The sequence below is a fragment of the Helianthus annuus genome, chromosome 5 (assembly GCF_002127325.2).
Source record: "Helianthus annuus cultivar XRQ/B chromosome 5, HanXRQr2.0-SUNRISE, whole genome shotgun sequence".
Taxonomy (NCBI): Eukaryota; Viridiplantae; Streptophyta; class Magnoliopsida; order Asterales; family Asteraceae; genus Helianthus; species Helianthus annuus.
Window position 1 is genome coordinate 10,651,040 of NC_035437.2, and position 5,347 is coordinate 10,656,386.

At 38.6% G+C, this 5,347-nt stretch overlaps 1 non-coding gene across 1 annotated transcript; it reads left to right on the forward strand.

Annotated features, from left to right (window-relative positions):
• The first annotated feature begins 318 nt into the window (after positions 1-318).
• On the forward strand, positions 319-425 carry LOC118492620. Its single transcript, XR_004894625.1, has one exon. It is a non-coding gene; the product is annotated as a small nucleolar RNA R71 (small nucleolar RNA).
• Positions 426-5,347: the final 4,922 nt, after the last annotated feature.

A 5,347-nucleotide genomic window follows, 5' to 3' on the forward strand; every position in this document is an offset into this window, starting at 1 on the left:
TCATGCGGCCCACCGCACCCCTCACAAGTCATAACCGAGGCCGTTTTTGCCATCTCTAGCTTTTTGATTTTTGAAGAAAGAGTCTGGATTTGAGCTTGTAAAGAAGTGCTTTCATCAACCTTATGGGCGCCCGGGGCAATAGATTTATTGCCTCGGGGGAGTGTGCCACTGAAAATTGGTTTGAGCAATTTCCTCAATTTGATTATATATTTCATTTGGGCGACGATTACCTAAAAGTCCCCAGGAGCTAGAGTCAAGTGTTTGTCTTGTGTGTGGAAACAACCATTATAGAAAGTGGATACTTGTTGCCATACCGCAAGACCGTGATGAGGACACTTTCTTAGTAGCTCCTTGAACCTTTCCCAAGTTTCATATAAGGATTCCCCATCCTCTTGTGAATATGTATTAATTTCAGTCATTAATTTAGCCGTTTTAACAGGAGGAAAATACTTATATAAAAACTTTTGGGCTAGTTCATCCCAGGTGTTTACCGCGCCAACTGGGAGGGCGTTGAGCCAAGCCTTAGCTCGGTCTTTTAGTGAAAATGGAAACATTCGTAGGCGGATGACGTCGTTTGATGCTCCATTGATCCTAAAGGTATCACATATTTCTAAAAAATTAGTAATATGTAGATGGGGATCCTCGTCCGCAAGCCCATGGAAGGTTGCGGAGTTTTGAAGCATTTGTATCAAATGCGGCCAAAGTTCGAAGTTGTTGGCTTTGACATTCGGTGCATTGATAGCGGCGCCGAGATTAACTACAGTGGGTCGTAGGTAATCCATGAGGGTACGTTGGTCCGCCATTGGAAGTGGGTCCCCCGAAACCTTCTCTTGGTTTTTAGCTTTAAGTCTTCTTCTTAGAAAGCGTTCGGGTTCGTCTAGGGGTTCTTTTATGTCTCTATTAGAACTGGAGCTCATACACTACGTGGAAAGTTCAGATATGGCGCCTGGGTTCCAACTCCTGCAATAAAAACAAAATGAACGTTGGTCAAAAGCTTCACCACGGCCCTGTGCTCAGATGAACACGACCCATGGTCGGAGATACAGTGATTGTTTTCCGGATCCCTGTTACTGGGGAGTTCGACACGGCCCTGTGTTGCACCGACACGGCCCCGTGCTCAGCTCTCTGTAACTCGGAAAATAAAAACTGCCAGTAACAATGCTGGGCACGGCCCATGTCCGACCAGGCGCGACCCGTGCTGAGCTCTGCAAAACTGAAAATTTAAGAAAAATCCTAAAAAAAGAAAAATAAGAAAAAACGATTAGGCTGTTGATTCCTAATTTTCTTAAAATCCTTGTGTCCCCGGCAACGGCGCCAAAAACTTGATGCGTGTGTGGTGTTATAGGTTTTTATATATATTTTTAGCCCTTTTTACACGTTAGTCAAGTTTTAAATTTATAAAACACGATATTTTACTAACACCAAACACACATATGGGCAAGTGCACCCATCGTGAGCGTAGTATAGTGTTGGCAAGATACCGAGGTCGTCCAAGGACACAAGAGCTTTTAGTACCGGTTTATCCTCAACGTCTAATCAAATCAAAAGTTTAGAAAAAGGTTTTAAAATAAAATAAAAACTAAAATGCTGAAAAATAAAAATAAAAATAAAAATAAAAACAGATAGACAAGATGAATCACTTGGATCCGACTCGTGTTTAGTGTAACCTTTGATTATTTCCGCACTTTTGCACTTTTCAAGAGATTATCTTAGTTATAGTAGTAGGCCCCTCTTTTGAAGGTGGCGTTACCCTCAACCTAGTAGTTTGAGTCAGCAAGGATACAATCCTAAAGGGTTGGATTATTGAAAGATAATTAATTAAGTTATTAATGCGTAATGTGGTAGGCCCCTCTTTTGAAGGTGACATTACCCTCGGCTAAGTAGTCTGAGTCAGCAGGGATACAGTCCTAAATAGCCGGGTTAATGTTTTAATAGTAGCTTACATATGAGGGGATCAAGGAGTTCGGACCCCCGCCATCCAATACCAGTGGGTATTGAAGGAGATCCTACTAAAGTTGACCCAGGTCCTTGCAGGATCTATACACTGAACAAGGCAAGACTCTTACCAAACCATTCCTTAACCCCCGACCAGGTAGCCAACATATCTCCATATAGACCGTGGAGATATGAATGGTGAAAATCTTTTATTTTATATAGACAGTAAAATAATGCCAAGACACCACGGACAAATGATAAGGAAGACTCACCTTCAACATAAGAAACTAGTTATTAAAGTCATTAATACATAACCAAATAAAAAGTGCGAAAAGATTAAAAATAAAAAGTATTACACTAGACACTTGTCTTCACCAAGTGATGTAAGAGACTTAGGCAAACATGGCCTTTGATTGTCAAGAACTCTTACGATCAATCTTGGATCCCGAGACTACTCACACACTCTATGATGGATGATGGATGATGGATGATGGATGATGGTGGTGGATGATGGTGTTGTGGTGGTGGTGGAGTGTGGGTGAACTATGAGAGAGGTGGTGTGCCAAGGGATGGTTTGCAAATGAGCCAAACACCCCTATTTATGGCCTGCACAGAAGCACGGACATGGCCCCGTGTCCATTGGGCACGGCCCCGTGTCCATTCGCCTTCTCTTTCTTCATTAAATGCAGTTTGTCTGCATTAGTTGACCACACCCCTGTGTCCGCTGGGCACGACCCCGTGTGCAGAAGCGTATCTGTACTATCAAGATTTCACTTGATTCTGCGAATCTTAGAGTTGACCACGACCCCGTGTCCACTGGGCACGCCCCCGTTGTGGGTGATAGAAGCTTCTACAACTTTGTCTTTTCTGCAGACACTTGGGCGTGTTCAGCCTTCTGTTCTCTTGTTTTTGCTTGGGAGGATACTGTCGAGGGGTCGGGCATGCCACATTTATTCCTTTTCTTGTATTTATGTTAGATTTAGTTGCCTTTTTGCTTCTTTTGTTCATTTGAGCTCATTTAATCCTGAAAATACAAAAGGAAGACAAAAACACACTTTTTCCAACATTAGTACTAAAAAGGGTTAGTTTTATGCCACAATTGATGTAATTTATATGTTACATTTCACACACATCATCTTCCTCCAAACCGGCTGCACGCTTATTCTAGCCGTGATACGAAGCTTGGCATTCCTTGGCTTCAGATGAGGAGAATCTCTATCAACGGCTTCTTTGCTTGGCGACATATTCAAAATACATAAAATCGACAACAATGTTTACTTAATAGGGATGAGAGCATTCCTATATTATGTCTAGACTCAGGAGGTCTAAGGAATATGCTACTGTGTCATTGAGATTAAACACAAAAGACCAGTGTTTAATTCACTCAATGTTGGCTCTGATACCAACCTGTCACACCCCGATATTTACAGCTCAGCCCGGTGGCGAGTATCGTGACGTAGTTGATATCATCATCGTCAATTAACACAATTATAGCACAGCGGAAGTCTTGGAATATAAAATATTATTACAAACCCAAATGTCTGAAATTACCAAGTATTAATTTATAGACGAGCTTGTAATAGCAAATCCACAGGCGGATCTTTGCAGGTAGCTTTTACTGGGTGGCTCTAGTCTGGAATGATGGTAATATATATAACCAATTCAGAATGCTAACGGTCTTATTTAAGTCGTAGACTTAGACCGGCTAGCTTAGAGTATCTAAAACGGTACAATACGCTAGATTAAGCGATGACCAGAATAGAATGTTATTTAGACCCAACAAGTATGAAGACTTGTATAATATGGGTAAACTAAGTACATTCTGGATTTTGAAGCAAAAACGATAAGGTTAAACCCGTTTCGGCAAACTTACGTAAACTAGCTACATAAACCGAACCGAACGCGTAAATGCATAACGGGCAACCAAATGAACCATATACAAGTCCCTTATGTTATTATGCTTAAAATATGTTAATACATCAGTAGGATGTTAACATATATGCCCAAAAAGTATTTAAAACCAAATTAAGTCCTGTAAGGGTATTTTGGTCATTTTAATATTTATAAAAGAGGTTTTAAAGTAAACTGATATTCTGGTCTAAAACATTCAGTAAAAATATTTATTTTATGATGTTAAAACAGTAGGATATCATTCATATATGTGGTTTACCATTTATGGCCAAACTATGCCCCGAAAGGGTATTTTGGTCATTTCACATATGATTTTAAGGACATAATTGGAAGTCTGAGTTCATGACTTATACCTACTGTAAAAGTATTAAAAATTATTTATAAATTCAGTAGGTAACAAGTCTTGGGTGCTAATTATGGTTTTAAACCAAACTATGCACCTAATTAGCGTAAAAATCGATAATTGACGACATTTGAGATGTTTATGTGATTCTGAGATTTTAATCAGCCTTGAATGTTTAAAATAATTTATTTTTCATAACAAATCAGTAGAAAAAGGTTTGGCATGATACAGTCAGTTTATAATTTGACCCAATATTCCAAAAATCCCTAAAAATAATATCATAACAATAGGTAATGAGTTTGGTGCCAAAATTTGGGTCTAAACATGATTTATGCGCAAAAGCGTAGTTTAATTAATAAAAAGTTCAATTTTACGATATCTTGCATATCTTTAATTTGAGACCAAAAAATTATGTCAAAACAATTTTGACATGTTTATATATCAGTACTTAACCTATTTGTATGATCATACATTCATAAATCTCAATTTTTGACTATCAGGGCATAATGGTCAATTATAAGCATAATAACGGAAACTAGCATATAATTCAGAATATTAATGACCAGGTAATATAACCTCAGAGGGTTATACTACAACATAATATGGTACTAATGGAAGCTTAAAACGTATAAGATAAAAGCTTAATTGGGTCAGAACTGAAAGTCAAAGCAAAAGTCAAGCTTTTGCGACTTTCGGTTGCGAACCGACCCTAAACTCAGAATTGTCGGGTTGAACATTCTTAGACATGTTCTAATAATATTTACCAAGTTATTTAAGTGATAAAACATGGTTCATAACTTCTACATTATCAGTTTTAATTATTTTATGAAAATATGACTAGTTTGACTTTTTGACTAGTTACTTTGACCCGACAATTAACTAAATAAACATGATAATTAGGAGGAGCCCTTTTGAGGGTTTAACACCTACCTAATTACGATCACGTAGCCATGTTCGTTGCGAAAAATGGCTTGACCATTTAAGGTCTAACTAAAAGTCAAAGCGTTATTACGATAACATTTGACTTTTGGCTTAAAAGCCTATAAAACGGAAACTAGTGGCTAAGGACACTTACAAAGGGTCCTATCTTGAATCTTAAACTGAGGTGGAGTCCCCTTTATGCCAGGAGTCTCCAAAAATGAGAGGATGAGAACAAGT